This window comes from Fringilla coelebs (assembly GCF_963513975.1).
Source record: "Fringilla coelebs genome assembly, chromosome: 11".
In the NCBI taxonomy this organism is placed as follows: Eukaryota; Metazoa; Chordata; class Aves; order Passeriformes; family Fringillidae; genus Fringilla; species Fringilla coelebs.
The window spans coordinates 17,191,147-17,216,221 of NC_140037.1; positions in this window are offsets into that span (position 1 = coordinate 17,191,147).

Consider the following 25,075-nt stretch of genomic DNA (forward strand, 5'->3'; position numbering starts at 1 on the left):
TAACACTTGGAGCTTCTACTTCAAGAGGTGTCAAGTAATTTCTTGGCCAAGCACAAGAAATCTGGTTTAATGCAAGGCCCAGTGGAAGGACCCATCCTCTCCCTGGGATTTCCAGAGCAGAGCAAACTATCAAGAGGGGTCTCATCTAAAGCCCAGGCATTTCTCACCCTTACCCACCTACTGAAAAGGGCTTCCAGACAGCTCACAGCAAGTCATGCTGTGCTCCCACATCCCTCATGTGTTGCATTCCTTCTAAACTTCAGTCTGCACAGGGTCAGCAGTTTTGTTTGCCTCTTATGACACTTGAGCATACGTGACCCACGAGATGATCAGCAGCTGGTGTTCCTCTTGCCCTTTGCGCGTGCAGCACCAACTTTGTGCCGTGTTTCTCATCCAGGAGGTTATTGATATTTATAGCAGTGATATAGCAGATCATTTGGACATGGAAAGGAGACAGGAAATCAATTAGCATCAATACATGTCTCCAGACTGTTAACTTGCTCATACAAATACAAACGACCTTCCCCCTCCACACCCTGTGGGGCTCAGGAGGGGAACAGTCCCTGACCGTCCTCCAAAGGGGTTCAGAAATCAGGAGGAAGCACAGGTGGGAACTTCTGGAAGAAAACAGTGATTTCTTTGCACACACTGAGGAGTGTGATGGCCTCACTGAGCACTGAGCAGAGCTAACGAAGCACCAGCAGAATAACAACAGCACAAACCCACTAAAACAGAGCCATAAAAGCAGCATTACTGATTCACGTGGCAAGCACAGCTTTTCTCCCTCCCTTCTGCCTGGTCAGGGTTGCACACAGAAGGCAAGACACAACACCACACCTGGGGCTCTTCCAACGCCACTGCAGCCACTGTCCTGTGCTGAACCTCAGGCCCAGGAAAGGCAACATTTCCTGCTGCCTGGAACCCAGAATCACAAGCTAAAACTCTTGTATGACAAAGGGGAGGGCTGAGAAGGTGGTAGGATCTCTGCTACACAGGCACTGGGAGATGGTAAAGATCCCTGGATGCCTCTTGAAATCACATTGCACATTGTAGGTAGGAGACATCTGGTCACCTTTGCTGCCATGGCATGGCAGTGCTTCACCCCCAGACACTCCAAGAGGCTTTTTGATAGAAAATATTCCAGTCTGTGGGAGTAGAGGGGTGAGATATACTGCTTGAAGATAAATCTAGTCTCTCTAGAAGCTGTAAATTCCTGCAGCTATGCTCAGGGAGCTGCAAAAATCAAACCACGGAGGAGCTGAGTGATATAACATGAAACCAGTTCCTTCTGAGCATCACTTGAGACATTCCCACTGGAGACAGGCATAGATGGAGGACCCTGCTCCATAGGGGAGGAAGAGGGACAGCAGAGCAAGCAAAGAACACCCCCATGCTGAGACAGCCATGGATGTGGGCAGTGCCAGCACCCCGAGCTGGAAGGAGCATGGACAGTCTGAGCAGAGTATGGCCAAGGCTCTCTCCTCTGTAGGGGCACCCTGCAGCTGGGACAGTTTGGGACTCACCTTCCAGCCGTGGGTTTTCACCTTAGAAAGTCGCTCCCTGCTTCTCCAAGGTTTTCTTTTGGGAGCAGAACTCCTCTTATGTGAGGCACCTCACAGCCCCCGTGGGAAAGCCCATGCTTACACTCCCTCACGAAATCCCTCTTCCCTTGGGAGCCAAGGCAGAGCTCAGCAGGAGCCTTGGCAAGACCCAGGCGTGCGCTGCTGCGCTCTGTGCTGCCGGGCTTCCCCGAGGAGAGGGGGCTGAGTCACACTGGAGACACATCATGTCTGCTGATTCCTGCCTTGGCTCCTGCCCTCCAAAGCCCTTGTGAGATCCCAGTCACACTCAGCTCCTAGATGGAGGCAGAGGCATGGAGCCCCACCGTTTGGTCTGGAGCAAAAGGAGGGTCTGGTCCTGGCAGGAGTGCAGCTGGTGGGAGTGCAGGGGCACCGTGCCGCTCTGCACACACCAAGCAGCCCAGGGAGGGTGGGATGGGATGTTCCTTCTCCCTGAGCTTTTCAGGGCCACGTTGCTCCTGGCATCACCACCAAGTGCTGGGGCTTGCACCCAACCCACTCCCACTCCCCTCCCTGCAGGCACTGCACCCACACACTTCAGACAGGCTGTTCCCCAAAGCCTCTGAAAATGTGCTGCAGCCACCTGTCCTCAAACCAGTAGGCTTTGAAAAAATCAATTAAAAAATCAAAATTTTTAAAAATTAAAGAAAGAGCTTCTTGCAAACATCTGAAGGCTACTGTGTTGCCCAGGACCAAAAACCTCATTGTGGTTTCCTTCCCACACCAAACCCCTTCAGGGCTCTACAACCCCCTTCAAACTGAGCATCTCCTCACCCCGAGCATGTGGTGATTCACCAGCCTGAGCAATTCTGCATATGTCTGCTGTTCCTGTCAATCTGTCTCCTTGTGTACTGACAGAGAGAGGGAGAGAGAGCAGAGATCTCTGACAGTGGGCAGATTAATAATACATTTAATTTCTCCATGCATCATGAGGAAGAGGAAGAGCCATAACTCAAGGGCCTCCCTGAGAGCTTTGAGAATTCCTCACAATAGGAGACAAGAGCAGGAAAGGTGCTTTTGTGCTTCAGCTCCTTAAAGCTAGTGGCAATCTGTATTTTAATGTAACATTTGAAAGGCACAGAAAGAATTGTGTGTACTATAAATATAAAGTGAAAATATTAAACCAGTTGAATACAACCAGGACATCATTTTTCATAAGCTCTCAGGATCAGGAGATAGCAGCAAAATGTGGGTCTCTGTGACATGGATGGCTCCTCAATATCTCTAAGGGTGAGTGTTTTGAGCATCCATAAGGAGTCCAGATCAGAGCACTTCTCCATCAGTGAGAGCAAGGCCACTGCTCTGTGGCACCACAGGTCTGGTTGCCCTGCACTGTCCTTTACATGGAGATGCATCCACTTGGAAAATGAAACTTGAGTTTGTCTAAGGAGAAGCAATAGTTCTAAACAGCCAAGGTGGAAATCTGGCAATGCCAGCAATAATTGGCATTATTTCAAAGCTTGCAGGAGCATGGCAGCTCCTGCCTGCCTGTGCAGTGCCCTCTCCTGCCTTTCCCACCAGCCAGGTGCTCCCTGAGGCCTCCAGCTCTCCCTTCCAAGATGGGTTTCTGCCCCATCTCCTCTTTACCTTCCTAAAGTTTCCATAGTGCTGGATGAAAAACTCGAGGCAGCAAGAGTGCACAATACATTTCTGTCTGCTAAAACTCTGGCATTTCTATTTTGGAGAAGGAAATTGTAATTTAAAAACCCAAAGCTATTTCTTACAGTGCTTTTACACATATACCTTGCTTATACATTCACCTACTCTCAAACAAAGGGAAAAAGAAGATGAGATTTTCTGATACTGGCGTTACTTTACATATCTGACAAGTAGGTACAAAACAGGGAGATAATGAAGGCATGTTGGTGTGCATTCATCAGAAACACACATGGAAAGGCACAGGCTGAGACAGGTAATTTATATGTCTCTTTCTTCACAGTTGCCTTTGTTTTTTTTTAAGCATCAGGAAGAGAAAAATGTAGAGAAATCAGAATAAAAATTAGCGTTAGATGTCTGCATTTCAGAGAACAGATCTGAGCAGGTCTCCCCAAGGGTGCCAGCCCTGCAAGGTCCTGGTTTCCTCAGGGCTGTGCAAACCTGAGCAAAACCAGCAAACTAGAACAAAACCCCAAAATAAAATATGCAGACAGGGATAAGTTGGGGAAAGCTGAGCTCCTGGCTTGGCTCAGAGGCCCTCAAGCTAACTTGACTGAGAAACTCTTTCAAACACACAGTTTGGCTGAGAGGTTGAGCAGAGCAGTGTGAAGAGCACCCTTGTCTTTCCTAAAGGCCAGCTACTCCCCTGAGACCACAGACATTGTCCGTATAAGTACTAAAATCACTTTTCTTTTCAAAAATCTTTTTTTCATAAAAATGACAGCACAGGATAATGCTGTTCCCAATAAACAGCAAAGCCATGCCAGGTCCCTCCCAAAGACAAGCCTGCAGCAGGTGTCCTTGTGAGACAGTCTGAGTCCTTACAGCTTCACAGAGAAACCAGATGCCATAATGATCGTGAAAAACAATTTAAAAGAAACTGAATTTAGGTAAGAGTATAACCCCCAGTTTCCAAGCTGCCTGCATTATCCAGAACTCTTATGATCCTGACAGAATTATGTAGCTTCCTATATGCTTATGTTAGACACTGTTAGGTCATCTTTTGAGTCAGTAGAGCTGCTGTTCCATCAGCATTTCAATTATAAAACTCCTTTGCAGAGATTAGTAACACAGCTCATGCTTTAAGCCAAGAAGCAATTTTTTTCCCCTTAAAATTTCATTAAAGTCTGCTGATATAGCAAAAAGCACAGTAACTTTCTTGTAGTTTCAGATACTACTTCTATACTCCCTCACTATAAAGAAATTTTGCTCCAGGCAATTAATTCTTTGCTGGGACTGGTCCTTCCTGACCTCTAACACTCCACAGCTAACACAGCCCAGACACCACTGCAGTAAGTCTGTGCAGCAGCAATTCTTGCACTGTGGCCATGGCTGTAGCCTGTACAGCAGACCTGCATGCATGTGTTACTCTCAGCACTGACCATGCCTCACGCTGGATACAGCCAGTTCCCAGTAAAACATCACATTGAGCCTTAATTCTGCAAATGCCAGCCTGTCTGTTTGCAGACCTGAGCTGGCTGGGTCTAACCTGCTAGCCCAGACCACACTGGAACTTTGCATTCCCTGCCTGCTTTCCATCAAAGGAATGGCTACGGACCATGAGCAAAACACATGGCCACACCACTTCAGTCCATGATTCCAACCAAGCTGCACTGTGATTTACCACCCACTCTGGGCTCAAAACAATGGGAAGAAAACATTTTGTGAGAAAGATCATTCTAGCAAGTTGTGGAAGCAGTGACTGAAGCCATGTCAGAGAATCACCTCCCAGGCTGTCCCCATGAACCTTCTTCCCAAAGCCTCCTCCATCACAGGGCAGGCTTCTGGGGTGGCACCTCCACCCTGGTCCAGCAAACAGGCAGCAGCAGCACCTGGGTTAGAGCCTAATCTCATGCAACATGTGTGTGTAGCCCTTTACAGAAGCCACCAAACTCAGGGAGATGCCACGAGCATTATTTCCAAACTCTACTGCTTTGCACTACAGGGCTGCTGTTCTTTAAAGAAGTACCTGCGCCTCTTCCAAACCAAATTTGTCAGGTGGATTTGTTATATTGTCCCAATTTTTATGTTTTCCTTCACGTCTGTGTCTTCTCTCCCTCCAAGCTCTTTCCTGGGCTTCAGTAAGCCGAGCAGCAGGATTGCAGAAACAATCATATTTATCTGAAAAGAAATTGAATCATAACGTTATAGGATTTCTGTCTGTAAGCATCCAGTTCTCAATTTCAGCATATTTTGTCTTGCTTTGCCTTAATGGTCAATAGAAAGGTTCCCTAGGACCTTGATAGGATAAAAGAAAACTTGTTAACATAATAAGAACATCTCAGGGCTTTCTGCCCCTTCCAAGGTGCCTCAGAGCCCTAGCCCTGAGTGCTGATGGCAAAGATCAAATCTCATTCTCCCAACAGGGTCCTGGAGGGCTTTGTTCCAGGGCCACTTGTACATTAGAAATTCCCATTATTAGGTGAAAAGATGGCTGCATATGCACAAAAATACATCTGCTCCTGTTATTAGAAAAACTCTATGAAGCATGAAAAACAAGGAGGTTGCAGATGGGTAGGAGCCAGCCTGTTCTCCCAGGTAACAAGTGATAGGACAAGAGGAAATGGCCCCAGGTCACACCAAGGGAGGTACAGATAGGATGTTAGGAAAAGTTCTTCACTGAAAGGGCAGTCAGGCACTGGAGCAGGCTGCCCACTGTCCCTGGAAGTGTTCAAAAACCTGCAGATGTGCTGCTTAGGGACATGGTTTAGTGGTGGACCTGACAGCATTAGGTTAACAATTGAACTCAATGATCTTAGTGACCACTCTCAGAGGTCTTTTCCAACATAATTGATTCTATGATTCTAAATTGCTAATTCGAGGACAGGGAATTTAAACTTACCTTTTGCTAGCTGTTTCACACAGACTCCTAGGAAAGAGCCATGAATCTCCAGAGGGTGGCCTGGAAAATCCCATCATCCACAGCTTTCCCTCCTGATGTCCACTCTCAAGCAACACAAGTGCAGAAAAAGGACACTGAACACCAAAACCATAGAATTCCCTTTTTGTTTAAAGAGAAGCCCAAATCAGAGAGCCAGCAGCTCCATCAGGGTTTGCCACAGCACAGCTCAGTGCCCTGGAAGGCTGACATGGGACACAGCCAGCTCAGCAGTGTCACTCACAGTCCGACCAGCTCCACAGCCTGTGCGGAGCAATCCAGCCCACCTTTAGAAAACACAAAACCATGCCATTAAATCACAACCTGAGCGTACTTTAAAAAGTACAGTAGCTAGTTTTTTGGTTAATTAAACTATTAAATTATGCTGAAAAATAAACATTTGGAAGTTTGGAGCAAGACGAAGCCATGAATACTAAGAACTCCCCAACTTAGCGTGATTGATTGCACAAACAAACCGTATGTATTGGAGAAGTGTTACAGAAAAACATCGCTTTCATCAAATTTTAAGTGAACAGTTGTAGAGTGGGGAGGGGGAAATTAATTAATTGCACCCTGAAACATTTTACTGATTGAATCCATGACCCCAGCACTTGTAAGGTCATCAAATGATAGATTAGTGCTGCACGGAGTATCACAAATGGCATTTGCGCTGTGAAGCTCATTATATGAGATGTCAGGTCATGTAAATCATAGGAAACAAATACAAACATCCATCAGAAAAATGCAGATAGTCATTACAGGCAGCAGAGAGGAGCTGAATTATTATGCAAAATTTATTTTGACTATTAAAATACAAAGAGGTGACACAAAATTGTCCTTTAAGCAAACATAAACTACAAGTACTCTGACAGGAGGCTTTGTTTATAAATGTTTCATCTCTTCAGTATTCCATGTCTGTAAACATTACTTGAAAAACAAAGAAATGGGGGAAAACCAGAAAAAATATAAAATCAGCGATCCAGTGTTTGGGTCTTCAGAGCTTTTTTTAATTCAAGAGAGAGCTATTCTTTCCACATCTGAATAATCAATGCAAGATAGGGAGAAATAGACTGTAATTATTGCATGTGAGTCATTTGTTACAGATCCTGTCTGCTCCAAGAGAGCAAAGCAAGCTCTGCTTCTTGACAAGCAATTTTTTTTTTTTAGGGAGATGCACTAAACAATTTGGCAGAAATGTGTGGGTGCTCAAGAAGAGAAAACTGAGCAGCAGGAGATACTAAACCAGGGGGGCTATCAGCAAATGGCCAACAGGAGCCCAGCACCCTGTTCCCAACACCAGCCACGACTCCAGGAGATGGGCTGGCTTCTGCTGGAGTTCATTTCCTTGCTCATTAAAATGAACCCTTGGATGTTCTCCCTGTTTGCTTGGTGAAGCCCAATTCCTACTTGGTAACAGGACAGATGATTTTCGATTTGGATTAGGAAAGTAAGCTCTTTCTTAAGTCCAGATACAACAGCTAAGCACTCAAGCCATAACTAATACTGATAATTTTGAAGCACTGTAAATTAAACCCAAAGTATAGTTTCACCATTTTGAATGCACATTAAAATATGTTTTTCATTTTGAAAAGCTTGGTGGCACAGTATTTAAAGGACACTATTTTACAACAATATCATGAAGACCAGAGTGTCAAAGGGGACTTTTGGGAGCCTTCAATCTGAATTTCTTGGTTGATTCTACGAAAGATAAAATCAGGACTGGTGGGTTTTGTTGGGTCATGTTTTCAGTGCTGAAAGCCCTCAAAGGTACATCTAAGTCCCCTAGAGTGGTTTGGAAAATTGCAGCAGATCTCCCTGAGTGAAGCAGGCTCCTTCCAACAGCCTCAGGATTATGTCTAATGAGTCACATCTCCTCTTAGTCTTGTTCCATTTCTCACTATTGTAAATCACTCTAATCTCATTTTATGAGCACTGCATAAGAAGGCAGGCACTGAAAATTACAAATAATAGGTCAAACTGTGATTTGTGAATAGAGAATGCAATATCCCTTCCATTACCTGGAAGTTGTTTGTATGATGGAAAGGAAGAACTGGACCTCACAATGAAACAGAATAAAGCAGATACATTGGATCTTTTACCATCTTAAAAAAAATGTTTACAGTGTTCCTAATGTAAGACTGATTGATGCCATCTGTACAGTTCCTGTGCTGCTGCTCTGTGGTGGGATGAATTAGTATGCTCTGAACTTTCCTTGGGTAACAAGCCATGAGTGCCCGAGCAGTGCCAATCTCAGTACATTCAGTGCTGCCAGTATAAATTGCTCAGTCCCTTTGCCACCAGACAAATGGAGTACAATTCCAGTAAAATAAATACAATTCCAGCACTGAAAGAAATTGCATCTGCTGGTGATGCCTTTTCTACTGATGTACAAAGGAGGTCGTGACAAGGAGCTAAACACAGTTGTTAAAGATGCAGTGAGCAGTTCTTCAATTCACCCAGAGACAGAAAAGAAAAATAATACTGTGGGATTCAGTTCCTCCTGGCCTCATTTTTGGAAATCATTGACTACAGCTTTTGCAGGGAGTCTCGCTAGCACCTGGGAAAGCCCTTGGCCTGGTGGGCAGTGAGCCCAGCACCTGCAGGTATGGTCCTGCAGAAATGCTGAGAAAATCAGAGCGATACAACAGCAATGGGAAGGTTGGAGGTGGGGGATATTTAAAATCAGTGCCATCAGCTGCTGTGCCATTTTGTACCAGGAAAGGCTGCTGTCCTTGTTAGAGGTGGTGACCTTGAAAAACCATGAACCCTGGTAAATGTGGCTGACAGGGGCAAAACATTTCCAACCTCCCAGGAAGGGCAGGCTCCTGGAGGTCCTGTTACATGCTGGATATTTTAATTGCCAGACCCACAGCTGAATCCCCCCATGCAGGACCACGGCAGGGAGCGCTTGTGCCTCAGGGTAGTGTTTAGGATTAAGTCTCCATAGAGGCTCTGGCAAGGGAGCAGATAGGGTGATCTTTCCTCTGGGAAGCAGAGCAAAGTCCTTTCCTGGGGAGCTAGCACAGCCCCAGCTCCCCCAGCACCCCGTGGCTGAGCCCTGGCACAGACACCCCTGCACACCTGCCGTGCTCAGCTTGGGGCTCTGGAGTGTCTCCATGCCACGTCATGGTGTGGCTTAATATATAATCCTAAAAGAGCTCACCTGGTGACATCTTTATCTTGAAAGCAGCAGCAGCAGCCGGTGTGTGCTATTTTCAGCCTTGCAGGCTTGTTTTGAGCATCTCTCCTGCTGTTTCTTGAGTTGAAGCCCCAGAGGAGTTCATCCCAAAGGGAAAACAGCTCTGGCCCAGGTGAGCAGACGGGAATGTGCTCAGGGCAGGGAAGGAGCCCACTGCCCTGTCCTGACTCACTCCCAAACAGCAGCTGGAGACAGGACCCCAGCAGCTCCCCCTGCTCCCTGTCTGGACAGGCAGGGGTTGTTCTGGTTCATGGTGGAGACAATGCCAGGCTTGGAACGGGAGGCACCGTGCCCCACACCCTCTGCTCCTGCCTCAGACAGGCACTAGTGATAAACGATTGCTGTATCATTTTAAATAGGGGAGCTTTATTAGAATCCCCTGTAAATCAGGCCTGAAATTACCGCCGTGGATTTGCAATAAGCCTGAGTCTTGCTGAACAGCTCATACAGCTTCTGCTTGAAATTCCTATTTTAAAAGCACTTTTGCAGCTCCCCCATGAAGGCAGCTCGATTTGTGGCTGCACACAGGATGCAGCAGGGCCTGCCAGGCTGGGAGAGGCTCTTTCCCTTTAATGACAGCCATCTGCAGGTTCCTATAACTTAGCAATGTTCCCAGCCATGATTTATGGAGGGTGCTTAGCTTTACGGTACAATCTTTACTATTTTACAGGGTTCCTTTTTTTTCTCAGTTAAATGTTGTTTTCTGAATAATTCCAAGCTGCCAGTAGGTTTACAGAGGAGAAAACTGGAATGAATCTCTCCTGGCTTTTATTTACTCCTATTTGAGTACTGTGTTTCTGCATCCATTTTGGAGATTTACAATGGTATTAAGGTTGCTTCCCTCATCCTCATTTTATAGATTTCTGCTGCAATCATTTTGAAAACCAGAAAGCTGACAGGAAAATTAGGAAATTAGATATCATGTTCCTGTTCCTTCCAGTGCCCTGATGAAGAAGGGGAGAAGAAAAATCAACTGAAGACATAATAAATAACACTACATATCCTGGAGTCCCCTCACTGATGCTGGCACCTCCTCTGGGCATCCCATGCATCCCACTGCTCTGACCCCATGAACACTGGGCTGCTCCTGCAGCTGTCCAGGCAGCAGTCGTCCAAGTGCCAAGTTCACAGGCTAATTGCTCATCTAATTTTAATTGCTAATGGTGGCCCTTGGAGCAGCAGCTCCCTGTGCTGAAGTTATCTCAGCCTATTGTCCAAGTTTATTGAAAATAATTGCCCCAGAAAGAGAAAAATATTGGTGGTGAGCATCAGCTCTAGGGACAACGGTGAGATGGCTTAATCTATGTGACCTGAAACACCATCTCCATCACCACCAGCACCTGAGGGGTCTCATGAGCTGCAGGAGGACAGCAGACAGAGGCCCTCCTGCAGCTCACTGCACACAGGAGCTGCACTGGCTTGCTCCAGCATCACCAGCTCTCCAGAAAAACAACCTCTAAATCAACCTCTCAAATCATTCCTGCGATTGTGCGGGCCAAACTCAGGGCTCTCCAATCAAACCGAGCATGCAGAGCCTTTCAAAAAGGAGAGGCTTACCTAGTTATGAGCAAAGGCTGGTTATCTCAGGGGGGAGCTGGTACCACCAGCAGCCAGAGGCAGTCCATAGCATGGGCAAAATGCACCCAGGGAAGGTTTCTGCTGTATGAGTTAGCTGTCACAGGCAAAACCAAGGTTTTGGAAATCATTCCAGGTCACAAAGTGACCTATTTCTGCTGATTTCCTCCCACCATGGGTTACAAAGCTGGGTATTCTACATAGTTTCTCCCACTCTTGCACTAGTGACGTGCTGACTAGGAAAAGGGCTGTTCTTGCTCATTTTACCCCAGATATGGAATTTTCCACGTCTCTAAAATCTGGCCCATCGTTTTGTGCAATACATTACCCTTGATTCAGGCTGAGAACAGGTATTTCCACTGAAACAGGGAGAGCATCCATTCTGTCTTTCCTCTTCTTTGTGGAAACATCTGTGAAACAAAGCAACTGAACACTGCAAAATATTGAAATTGCACAGGGAAGGAAATCCTGAAATTGCATACTGCAAAAATGCCATTTCCATTTATCCCAGTGAGTTAGAAAGAGATTTAAATATAAAGTATCATCTTGGTTTCATGGGCTCAACCTTTGTACATCAGAAATTATGACTTCATGTTAATATATGATATGGTATGATATACAAATCAACCCAAACCCAGCTCTTTCCTGTATGTGTTCTTTATTTTTTGTATCTTTTTATCCCACCAAACGAGTGTTTAAAACTCATTTAAATGATAATATGAATTAATCTCATTGAGTGACTTGCACTTTGATTTGACACCTGATGTTCTGATGGGCAACAGGGGAATTTTTAACGCTGTAACTACACTGGATATAAAATATAAAGAGGGAAATGTAGGGGGAAAATGCAATATAAATAGAACAATGATGGAGTAAAGAAAAATCAAATGGGTTGCTGGCTGCAGTGCAGGGGCCCAGCTGTCCCAGAGAGGCAGCCAGCTGGGCAGCAGGCAAGGAGGCCAGGCAGATGTCTGGCTTCTGCTGTTGGCTTTGGTGGCATTGATGTGTTCCCACAGAGCATCTCGATACCATGGAATCAGTGTTTCCAACAGAAAGTAGCTGGGGAAACTATTCTGATGGAAAACTGTTGATGTGCTTCACTGGCTGCTGACTGCAGAATAATTCCATAGATTAATATCAGAAGGGACCCATAAGGGTGATTGAGTCCAACCCCTGCTCCCTGCAGGGCCACCTAACACTGAATCACAGGACTCACAGCATCCTCCAGATGCTCCCTGAACCCTGACAGGTCTGGTGCTGTGAGAGCCTGTCCCAGGGTCTGGCTGCCCTCCTAGTGAAGAAGCCTTGCCTTTCCTGCACTTCCTCACGTTTCCTCCTGACCTGTAACTGCAGCTCTCCCTCCACTGGGGAAGATGCAGACTGTGGTGAGGCTCCCCTCAGCCTCTTCTTCTCCAGGCTGAACAAACCAAGTGACCTCAGATGCTCCTCAAAGCCTTTCACCATCCTGGTTTCCCTTCTCTGGACACACTCTGAGCTGAGTGCTGCACTTCCAAATAAAATAAGAAATAAATAAACAAGCCCTCTCCTCCCCAAACAGGCCTTTGTTTTTCTCCCTCTTGCATTACAAGCAGTGTTCACCCCTCTCCACCTTCATATCACTCAGGATGGGGCAGGCCTTTCCCCTGTCCCCTTTGGTCATGCCCTTTCCAAGCAAGAGCCCCTAACATATGAACTTTTTGGGTCACAGAGGCTGGTTCCTATGTCCCAAATTTTTTGCCTTCCCTTTTCCTCCTCTTGTACTCCTGCAGCCTTTCTGCAATGGGTCACCAGACCTGCAGGCAGGATCAGAGGTGTGGGTGTGCAGGGATGTAGCCTTGGCACAGTGGTGCTCCCCATTCTTGGAGCCCTCCTCTGTCCTCTCCATGGCCATGAGGAGGGTGCCAGCCTCTGGAGAGGAGCAGCTGCAAAGGCTCCAGCACATTTTCCTGCTTAAGGGCAAGTGCTAATTCCAAACCCATCACTCTGGGTACGTGGGCTGACCTGTTTTAGCAAGGGCATTAATTTGCACTGATCAGGACTGAATTTCACCTGCCAGTTCACATCACCCTGATACTCATTTCTGTAAGATCCTTCTGCAAACCTCTGCTTTAGGTCTGGTTACTCTGGACAAATGTGTGTCAGCTGCAAACTTCACCATCTCACTGCTTGTCCCTTTGTTCCAGGTCATTTTGGAATATGCTGACAGTGTCCAGCACAGGCACCTGCAGGATTGCTATTCTCATTTCCACACACTGTTAAAATTGATATAGGACATTTTTCCTAGCCCTTGTTTCCTACGTGTAATCAGTCCACAGAAGATTAATCTTGTGAAAATCTAGTCCCATTAAGCCCTTCCAGTGATTCTCTTCTGTGCTTTAGCCCTGCTGGCTGCTTTCTGCTGCATTTGCCTGCTTTTGGAAGCATTAAATAGACAATCTCTGCTTGTAGGTAGCATAGTAAAGGTCACTTGTCTTGGTTTATTTTAAACTTTTTAATTTAATCCCTTCCCATTTCACCTACATCTGTTTCCTCATTCTCCTCTAGCTTTTTCATTTAAAATGAAATATATCTGTGGTAGGATGGTTTTTCCATAGGGATGCTGAATTTGATAACAACAGACAGTACTAGAGCAGCTCATCAGTACTTACATCTCAAACAAGGTCCTCAGGAATAAATCAAGAGCTGATCCTCCTCACCTGGGCTCTCTAATTGGTGTCTGCCCCCTAAAAAAAAAAAAAAAGACACTTTTGGTACTTCCAAACCTGGTCTGTGAGTGACCACCCCACATGACATGACCAACCATGGAGAAAATGGAAGTCTCCCTTTCAGGGCAGGACATTTCCTTCACACAAATTCTGAAAGTCTGTAGGATTTTGAAGACCCTGATAAAAGCCTTGGCATGAGGAGGCTGGGAAGGAGATCTCACACTTGCCTTGGCAAAGCCAAGCCCACGACACAGGGCAGGTGGGCAGGACTGTCCCACAGGTGAGTGTTCACCATCCACCTCACACCAGCCTGGCAGGGCTTCTCTCTATTGACCTGTTTGGAATGAGAATTGATTTCCATAGAATCACATTGTTAATCCTGTAGGATCACTGAGTGGCTGCATTATTTTCTTCTGGCTGCTTGCAAGCTCCTCAGCAAAGCTGGATCCTACTCCACTGAGTGTTTGGCTGTGTCCAGAGTTCCTGTTAGAGACCTGGGAGAGATGGGAGGGGGCTATGGCACTGGGAAACAGGCAGTGAAATACTATACAAATCCTTTCTAGTAAATCAGATTTAATACTTTTATGCTATTACAAGCTCCATTGAAAATAGTGCAAAAACTCTTAGTAAATCTGTCCCCTAGGTGCCTTATATCTGTATTTATTCTGTCTTTTGAAATTCGTCCATTTACCCAGTTCAGTTTTTGCTTCTGGGCGTTAGTTTTTATCCAACATGATTTAATTTTATACTGGGGATTGGGTTTAAAGCTTGCACCATGATATCTAAATAAGTTCATTAAATGCTCTAAGTTTCTCTGGTTACAAGTATAAATTCATCAGCATGGAAATAATGACATCTTAAACCTATTAAATTTAAAATATCTTTATGCTCAACCCCAGAGCTCAGATATGCCAGCCAATGATAATCAAATGCCACCCGACCACTCAAAAATTCCAGAGAAGAGAAAATGAGCTGGTTTGAGGATGCCTGTGAGGCAAATCAGGCTGTCAAAATCCTATCATTCTTGGGAGGAATTTACATAGCTCATATTAAACTCACCAGAGCGACTGGAGTCCTGGAGTAATTAATGCTGTGGGGGGAGGGAGGATGCTGGATGTGCCTTAGCCAGGAGGCCCCTGCAAAAGGAGGAGGTTCAGGAAGGGTCCCCAAGGAACTGGGGTGCCCTTGGGGATGGGGAAGCTCTGAGCTGGGAGCAGTGAAGGAGAGAGGAGTTTTGGGTGGCCAGGGTGGTGAGTGAGTGGGTGGATGGATGTCCAAGGGAGAAAGGCAGAAATCTCTCTAGCCTTAGGAAAAATCCCTTGGCTTCCCACCCAGCACCCTGATCTCCCCCTGTCCTGCTGCCTCACAGCCCATCTCTCTGCACACACACTGCTCCTGGATTTCAGAAAAAACCCACTCTGCCTTATTCACATGAAGAGAGCTGGGAGCTGCTCCCAGCCCTCTGGTTTGCTCCTCTCTCCGTGGCAGATGGCCCTGGCTCCAGCCACCCGTGTACAGGAGCAGGTGAGCCTGGGAGGCTGGAGACAGAACACCTCCACTGATCTGCTCAGGCATCCCTGGGTAGCAATAAATGAGGGCAGGAGCAGCTGCCCCTGTCCAAATCACTGCTCCCCAGCCCCAGAGCGCACCTGCACTCAGGGTGTTTAAAAGGTGATGGCTTTTGTTTCACAGAGATGGCAGCAGATGGACTCTGCCACTGCAGCAAGTGTGAGGGACCTTAATCCTCCTCTTATTGACATGACATATTGTAATGGCTTCTTTGGTTACCTATCAAGTCACTGTGTACTTAGAAAGCTTTAATCTGTAGATTATTTACTCAATAGACTGTAAAGGCTACACATAAGAGCACATAACAGCTTCCAGCAGCTACAGCCTACGGTGTCATGGGGAGTTTGTGTTGATTCTCCCCACCTAAATCTAACCCAAGGCATCTAAGCAGCAATAAAAAGAACAGGAACCCCTTTCCCTCACAGACCAGAGACCTGGATTGCCTCCATCACCTCCCCTTTGGATCTCACTGTGCTCCATCTCCCTTCAGGGCAGGCACTCTTTTCACCTTCCCTGTCCCATCTGTGAATTCTCACAACACCTGTCGAAATTCTACAAACCTTGAGATCTTTGCCCCACTGCCCAAAGTGTCTAAAACTGGGCAGGAATCTCCCAGATACTGGAGGCTGAGTGTACAATACCCACAACACTTGTGTTCAGCAAACAAATTAAACAGACTTTCTTGCCCACCTTCCTTACACCTGGTAGTGCAAGTGCTGGGCTGCACCATGATAAGTCTTGATAAAAAATGAAAACAGTACATTCAAGATTCTACATGCCAGATTTGACATGGGTGCTGCACATCTAGAAGATGTGTAAATGTTGGTTGTAGCAGACAGAGCCTAAAAGGCTTCAGTTTTACTCTTCTAGCAATGACAACAATGCCAGATCATCAGAATACTGGTCATTCTCTGAGAAAAGGGAGCCATGTGGATGGGATTTCTTAAAGGCATTTTTAATTTTCATTGTCTTTAAGATGTTCATAATTTAAAGGACATTCCCTACCAGGTGAAAACAACATTAATTTTGAGCCTAACTCCTCCAAATTGATTTAATTTAAAACATAGCTAATTAATTAAAACCACTCGACAATGCCCCTTTAATGTTTAACCAAAGAGCACACCATACTCCAGCTGAGCTGCTAAATGTTTATATCTTATTAGCAGGCTTCCCAAAGCTTAGAGAAAAGGATTTCCATGCAAGTTCTCACTCCCATCTTTTAATTACACCTAAACAACTCAGCTCATTATAATTCCACTACAAACACCGCTCTCAAGAGCATCCTGCAACATGCATTTAGCAGGTACCACCAATACTTACTCCCACACCCATACTTGCATGTGTTTCTCCATTTTTAAGCGGCAATTCCTCAGCAGCAGATCTCACAGAGAGTCACCCCGCTCACCATTTCTGGCGCAGCGAGCGCTTTGGAATTAATTGCCAACATGAAATAAATACAGCGTGAAGACGTGCGCTAAACCCAGTTATAATTAAGCAATATGGAGATTCGTCCCTGGTGATCAATAAGCTCGGGGAGCTTGGAAGTTTCTGGGGCTGTGGGCGGCGTGGGGAAGGGGTGTGAACGGCTCTCCCTGTGGGGTGTTTCACCATCTGCTCCCCTCTGTTTCCCCCACAGAAGCCGTCCCTGCCGGCGGAGAGCTGCCTGCCTGCTGCGGTACCCCCGCAGAGCTTGCCTCTTCCAGCCACCCCCTGCCTTGGGCATCTGTCCCCATGCCAGCACCCTGCCCTGGCAGCCCCCCACAGCCCCACTCGGGGTTCAGAGTGAGGAGGGAGCCCTCAGAGCCACAATTCTGCATCTCTCTGGGGCAGGGGCGAGGAGAGGCCGGCGCTGCTCTGCTGTGCCTGGACTTCGAGCCATTCCCGTGGTGTTTTTCCACCATAAGAGATTCCTCCCAGCTTGCAGATGGTTAGTCATGCCAAGCAGAAATAACATGGAATTCAATCTTCCAGAGTCATCAGATTGGACCTCACTTCTTAGCTCAGCCTGGGGACTGGGATGGTAATTTGCCTGAGATTAAGGAGTCCTTTTTGAAAACGTAAACAACATCTTGCCATGTGCTGGCCTTTTTCCGTGCGCAGGGTTTGATTTCACGCCTGAAAAACAAGCCTATTGCATCATCCTGGTGGAGGGATTCTGCAAGAAAGTGTTGGCTGAGTGAGGAAAATCACTGATGCCAGCTCAGAAGTCCTAATTGCCCCAAATGAATTACAAGCTAAAATAGTCTGGCCCCGTTACTAGCAACCATCCTACACATAACAGTTTGGCATGGCAGCACAGAGGGAAGGCTCCATGTCAGACACCATTCTCCACCCTCTCCCTTTCCCTGTTGCTTTTCTGAACAATTCCATTAGGATTTATCCTGTTGATGTGGGATTATCTCCGATACTTCTATTTCTTGTTCAAATGTATAGAAATTAATTTTCTGGTCATAATTTCAGTACCTCTGGGACATTAGCAGGCTGGAAGTAAAAATAGAACGTCATTACAGTGTCAGGTAATGCGGATGAGTGTGACTAATAACCTGAGTGTCATTGATTTAATAATCTAATAATGTCTCTGCACACTCAGCGCTCAGACTCACTGAGTGAAGATAAAGATTTAAGCACAGCTGAAGCTGCAGATAAGAATCAGCACCTTGGCTTTAGGGATCAGAACCAATGATAAGCAACACACAGCTGGTATCCAAAAAATTCAAGCAGGGGAAGGAGCTGGCTGGTATCTGCACAGGAGGCAGCTTCTCCATTCCCTGGGGTGACAGCAGCAGGAGGTCACAGCTCCCCACAGGAAACACTCATCAAGCTCAAAGAGAGATGCTCACCATCTAGCAAAGGTCTGGCAGCTTTCAAATAGCTGCTGGCCTGCCAACAGCCTGGTCTGTGGTTGTCTAAAATGCAAAGGAAAAACCCATTAAAGTCAGCTAAAACACCAGCCTGGAAAAGTCTGGTCCACAGCCTGGAAACAGGAGGTGCAGTGAAGGGAGTTGGCTTTCAACTGGAACACAAACCTTCTGACTCGGTGTAATCTGGGTTATTCATTCAGAGAACAGCTACCAAGCTGCCCACAGAAAGCTGCAGGAAGGATCTCTTTCCCTGGAGAGCATCCCTTCAGCCAGGCCCATCCTCCTCCTCCTCTGATCAGCGGTGCTGGGTCTGCCCCCCATGCTGCTGCTGGACGGTGGTGAAGGTGCTGCTTCACCCTGGCAGCCCCTGGATGAGCTGGGAGATGGATCTCACCCACAGAGGATGAAACCACACAGAAATGCCTGCAAATGAGACATGACACCAGGTTTATTATAATTTGGTTGGAACAGGGACAATCGATCTTCTCAAACTGCCTGTGAAAATCCCATTCCCCAGCAAGGCACCTCTAGGCTTGGCCAGTTTGAGCTCCATATGCTTTATTACTAATGCAGAAAAATTCTCCTGTACCTGGGACTGTGCTGGCACAACAGAGGACAAGTGTACTTTAGGCAAAATCTTTGACTGCAGGAGCTTCAAGCTCCTTACAGTGAGGAAGGTTCTGCAAATAGTTCAGCTTTTCTTTCAGATCATGCTCTGAAGGCCTCATCAGTCTTCCCCAACACCACTTCATCTCAAGTATATTTACTTGTTTCCAGTTAACTTCACCCAGATAACGGGAAAACTCCCTGGGGAGTTGCTATAGAAACACCCAATGGAGACGAGGAGAGATTGGGGCAGCAGAGCCAAAAGATACGGTTTAGATTAAGGGAGATTTTAACTCCCGCTCTGTAAATACAATTCCCCTGGAAAAGTTGCAAAAATAGGAGTTAAAATAGAAAATTTCCTGCATGGTTAGTGATGGGGTCACTGCTGATCTCCCCCCCAGGGAGATTCACCACCATGAAGTAGTGGAAAAGCCTTTCCAGGGATCCTCTCTGAAGGTTTCCAACCTCAGTGAGACTCTGTTTACTCTCAAGAGGACACGTGAATGCCATCTGCAAAAAGGTGGCTAAATTGTCCCCATATCTTTACCAGTGCCTGGTGACATTGATAACCCTTTAAGCAAAGCAGTGTCCTTCTGCATAATGATCTGACAAGGATTAAATGCAGGAAAAAAATATAACAAGCAGTCAAGGAGCTACCTACCATTAGCAGCTATTTGAGTGTCAGGCAGTTCTGTTTCAGGCGATTTACCAGTGCTTTTGTCCAAGCCATTCATTCCACAAAACACTATTATGAAAATAGATGTCATTAGAAGCACTTTTTAATACATAAAATAGTCTTTCTTTTTGCCATTCAACTGTGTATTCAATTCAATTTTTCTCTTACATTCTCTTACACTTCCGAGAGTTCAGAAAGCCCCCACAATAAGAAACAGGTGTTCTGATCTCCTGCATAAACCAGATTTTTGGAATAGTTGTTGTCCTTTCTCTTATTTGATGCTCACACAATACTGAGGGTCATTAGAAATGAATTATCTCTCACTGTAAAATAGAATGGGGATTCATCAACTATATTGATTTTTCTCATCTATGTGTATATGTGTAGCTCCTTTGGCAATTAGCCATTAACTACACCACTGCTTCATTCCTGTGAACCAAATTTTAGTTGCATTTTCCTTCATTGTACCTGTAAGCTTTTCTTTGCACTGTTTTTCTTCAGGTGGATTATCAGCCTGGATTTGCAGGGGTATTTCTCTTATAGCCAGCAGGGTGGTTAATTAACACCAGCTCCATAAGCCAAAGGTGGAGCTGCTGGGGGAGCCTAAAGAAAACAAGATCTTCATCAGGGATGGATGTGTGCCTGCCCAGGAGCTCATGGACAGCCAGCCAGAAACACATGCAAAGTTATAAAACTCCTAAGACAAGAAAAAACTAGTTGATGCACACCAAACACCTAAAAGAAATTTAGAAGAAAAAAAACCCCAGGAACTAAAAACCTCAGTAATTTTATATAAAACACGCTGACTACAGGCAAATACCCACCTTTCATGCTAATTATCATCAAGGAGACTGGCTGGGCTGACTGGAATCTGCTGGGGGTTTGTGAACACGTTTATCTTAATTGCATTCATGTGGTTGTGGGGTTATTTGATTTGATCTTGAGATATCTGACACCTGATTTTTATGTGCATTTCTAACAGGTTTGGAGGATGTGCAGAGCAGAGAATGGATTGTGTCTATGTGCAGAGTTGTGGAAAACGTTCTTAAGGCCAAGACAAAGTCAGGTGTTAAATCTCATCAAGAAACAGTCAAATTCTGTATCTGATGACTTACCATGTAAACTTGTAGTTGAAGGAGATTAAATTAATTTCTGTATTTTTTGACCACCATGGAGAAGTTCCTTAAAAGGAAGAACAATATGATTAAAATGAATGTAAAGCCCCATAAGAAACATAACTTTTAGGCTTCATTTTTTCAATACTGGGACTTCTAGGACTACTTAGGATACAATAATTTTAAAGCATATTGCTTTCCACTGTAACTACACACAGAGAAAGGAATGCTCATAAAAACTAGCATTTTCCTGAACAACAAAAACATAATTGATCACCAACCAGCTCCATCACGTGAGCAAACCCTCAGCTGAATCACTCAGCTGCTCCAGGTTCATTACTCGGTATGTTAATGCCCTATGCAATAAACACAACAAATGAAATATGGAATGGCTCTAACCACAAATCATTACTAATTGATACAGCAAGATTCAAGGAAAGCTATCACTTGGAACAGCTTCCTGCAAAATTATCCCTGGATATACTTTCAGGTCTGCATCCTCCCTGCCACAGAGGAGCCGGGGCTTAGTGAGGTCTCTCAGGCTGCTCTTCCTATTTATCACATCTCATCCATCCTGAATTCCACCATTCCAAGCTATTCCCAGTCAATTCAATTTCAGTGAACTTAACTGAAATTTTTTTCCTTGATTCTATTTCCCCATAGCTTATTTGTCCTTAAATTCCAGGCTGATCCACAATGATTGTTTAAAACAGGATGCACTCGAACTCTTCAACACTACATTGACCAAACACCACATATTATTATGGAAAGCAGCTTGTGCTTAAGTTACTCTAATTAACCCTTTTAGAGGCTATCTTGCTCTTTCCTTGGTATCCTTACCACATGCAAAGAGCCTGAGGAGTCAATGAGCTGTTTCCAGTTTTTGTTCAGTTCAGATTGTGCCCATCTCTTGTAGGCACAGTCCCTGCCACACAGATCATTTGATCATTGAGAGGATGTGGTGGCTGCACCAGTGACCTGTGACAGCCTGTAGAGCCACACACCACCTTTGCAAACCCCTGTGCCTTCTGTACAGTAGAAACTCCCCCAAACTGCTCCTATGTATTTTGAACTGGCACTTTGTGCCTCCCATCAGAGTTTAATTTCCAACTGGATTTAAATCAACACGTTTTGTTAATCAAGCATTTAATTCTGAAGAAGAAATCAGCTCTTTGCAAAACTGCAGCATGGCCTGTGTGAAATTCTCCTGGCTGTGCTCAGGACAGAGGAGCAGAAATTTTTACCATCCCAGACATATCCAGAGGATATTGAAGACAAAGCCCTAGAGAAGCACATGTGAAAAGACAAAAAATTTCTTCCACATATTAGGTACAAAAATTCAGCTTACATAGTGCAGTGTTCCAGGCAGCAATGAAGGTGACTTACCAGCAGTCTTAATCTTGGGGTGAAGTGTCTTAATGTTAAGAATATAAAAAGAGAAATTATCCATGCACCTGTGTGCAGGATATTGGAGTTTGGCTCGACAGGGCAGTATATAATTCTCTGATTCTCACTGAAAGGTAAAAAGCCTCACATTACAGCTCTTCCAGGAACTGCTGACAGAATGTCATCTCTCTTTCCTGCTCTGCTTATTCTTCAGGTGGGAAAAAAAAATGGGTGGAAGTGTTGAATGGAGACCTTTCCCAATGATGCTCAAGAGCTGGGTGATTTTTCCAGCACAAAGTGTAGTGGATCTGCAGGGGCACACTCCTGCCAGTATAGCCCAGGTAAAGCTCACAGGACCACAGGACTCCTGGTCTAACCTTTCTGGACTACCCAGGTAAATGTCTAACCACCAGGGCCCATGGTTTTCTCTCTCCTTTTAAAATTATATTTCCTTATGGTAATATTTTAATTGCTTTTTTTCTGTCGCTGTACCCTGTTTGATGTGTTCCTCACATGAACAATGACTGCCATCCCCTCTGGATTTTAGATTTAAAAGGCACAAACAGAGACTGCTAGCTCAGCACTGTTATTTCAACATAACATTTTCCTTAGGGAAACATCAGCACACAAGGTAAAAAAGAGCCCTTAGAAATGTGTTGCCTCTGATTAAGCTTTTTCCTTGTCAGACCACAGGAAGAGCTCTGTAGCTGCACACCAGCATTCCCAGCCCAGGCTGTTCCAGTGCCTCCAAGCTCAGCACAAGATTGTCCCCCCATGCCCAAGACTGGGATATCCCAAGAGATGAGAAGTCTTGTGGAAAGTGCTGCTACATCTTAATTTAGCAAAGCAGCTGGTGCTGGTCCTTTGCCATGGGATAACTGCTTGCCCTGAGGGTCTGCCAGGCTCAGGCCCCTGGAGCCATCCTGCTCGTGGATGAAGCTGTCCCCATCATGGCTCTCACTTAGTGAAGGGACAACTGTCACACACATCTCCCTTCTCCCTGCCAGGACCACCTACTGCTACTTTTGGAAACACAGAGTAAAATCCATCGTTAATACAGTTCCCCAGAAGAGCAGAGACCCTCACACCTTCCAAATTAGAATAATACCAAATAATAACATCTGAGATTTGCATGCACCTAGATTTATGGATGACCATCAACCCTAGATACAGGTACAGGACATGACATTTGACTGATTTCAGCTCCACTCTGATTAAATATTTAGGAGAGCCACCAGAATCCCAAGACCTTTATTCTCATAAACTTTCTGGATTTAATAGTGACAACATCTAGTGGGTGAATTAAGCAAGTCAGTTTTACGGCAAAGGCAAGTCAAAGCTGCTCTAATTAGTTCAAATTAACACACCCACGAGCTCCTGAAGCCTATCATTGTAGGGTGTCGCTTCAGGGACCACTGCAGAAACATCCAAATACAAGTCATCTTCAAGATCTTTAAGACTGAACATTTCCCAGGAAACCAAAAGTAGCCTGAACAAAAGCAGACTGGATTACAGAAACCCAGACATTCTCTCCCTGCAGAGCTTTATTATTAACATGGTCAACAAAGCTAAACAGTTTCCTGTAAATATGATTAACATTACTTTTATCTGTTCAGCATTAAGCCTGAATTACTGGAGTGCATCCCATGGCACATATGGTCTGGGATAGCACCTCTACCTGTGATACCCCTGGAACTCTGAATAGCCCAATGCCAGTCAGGAAATGAGAAAGGAATGTGGTTTGCAGTTGCAACCTTCACTATTTTTTCTATTCCTCTAGGAAACCAGTCTCCTGGATATTTAACATGAGAGAAAATACCATGGATATTTAACATGAGAGAAAATACCAAAGAGCAGCTCTAAATCCAAAAAACCTTATCCTTAGACAACAAAATTATTATTTAGATGCAGAAAAGTACAATTTTGACATTACAATGAAACATGGCCCAATTGTTTCTGGAGAATATTGGAGGAAATAGAGGCCAGGGAGCAATTTTGGAAAATCAGGTTGTGGAAGGTGCTCACAGACAATTGCTGGAGTGCAATCAAAATTTCTGAGCTGTGAAGTGCTAAATAGTTAATTGTACAGGAAGGAAGAATAGCCAGAGAAATGCTCCAGGGAGCAGAAGAGGATTTTGCTGGATGATGCAGTGCACTCCACCCTGATGCACTCATGGACTGAGCTGAGGGAGACCTCACCCACACACCAGCATGGATGCTTGACTTGCTGCTGCAAGAGCATTGCTTTGGGTTTGATGTTCATGTGGGAATTATACCTCCAATACAACAAAAATGGCCACATTTGCCACTATCCAAAAAGAGATTTGGCTTCATTTGGTGACCGTGTCCTGCCAGAAGCCCAGAGGGACAGCAGACAGAAGTGAAATTGGATGGTGAGTGTCCAGAGAAACCAATGACTGGTTAGAACCAGGGAACTTTGCCAGTGCAAAAAGCACAACAGCCACACAGAGATGTTACCAGCCTTCACTCTCCTGGAAGAAATTGGCTATTTGAGCAGCAATTCACAGGAGAAAAACATGCTGGTGTGTTAAGGCTGCACACCCAGCTGTGTTCTGTACCAGCCTGCATCAGCCACAGGTTCTCCTCCACATCCCCATCCCTGGGGCAGAAAGCAGTGGCTCAGCAAAAGCAGAATGATGCTCTCACTCAGGTTAAGCCTCTGTGCTGGCACTTCAGCCAGCCATGCAGGGGGCAGGTTTACTTGGCCTGGCTGAAGGCTGCTTCAGAGATGCTTTGCATGAGATGGACTCCACAAGCACCAAACTGCCCAAGGCACAGCAGGACTGGGCAGGCAGACACATGAGACAGGGCAGGGGAGCTGAGCAGAAAGGAACATGTTTTCTACAGGCTCTCTTCAGACTTAAATGGCACTTCTGTAAGTGATGCTAAACGACACCACCCTCCCTCCACCCCACTCTCCCAGTTGCCTACTTACATTAACATTTGCCAGCTGTCAAGCTCTTGCTCAGTTCCAGTGAAATCTCCTCAATTTTCTTCTCTTTCAGTGATTATGTTGAACTGCTGGGATCAGATCTTGGTGACACTGGAATTGCCAAATAATCCTCTGCTGCTTTTTTCTATCTTTCCACTCTCTTCTCCTTAATAATGTGAGCCAATACAGAGCCCAGCACAGACACAATGCTCTCCAGCAGGACACAGGAATGACTGCCAGCCTCCTCAGAATTGTCTCCTAACAGAGAGCTCAGGTTCTTTATAGCAGAAACAGCTCTCAGACACACTGAGAGCTC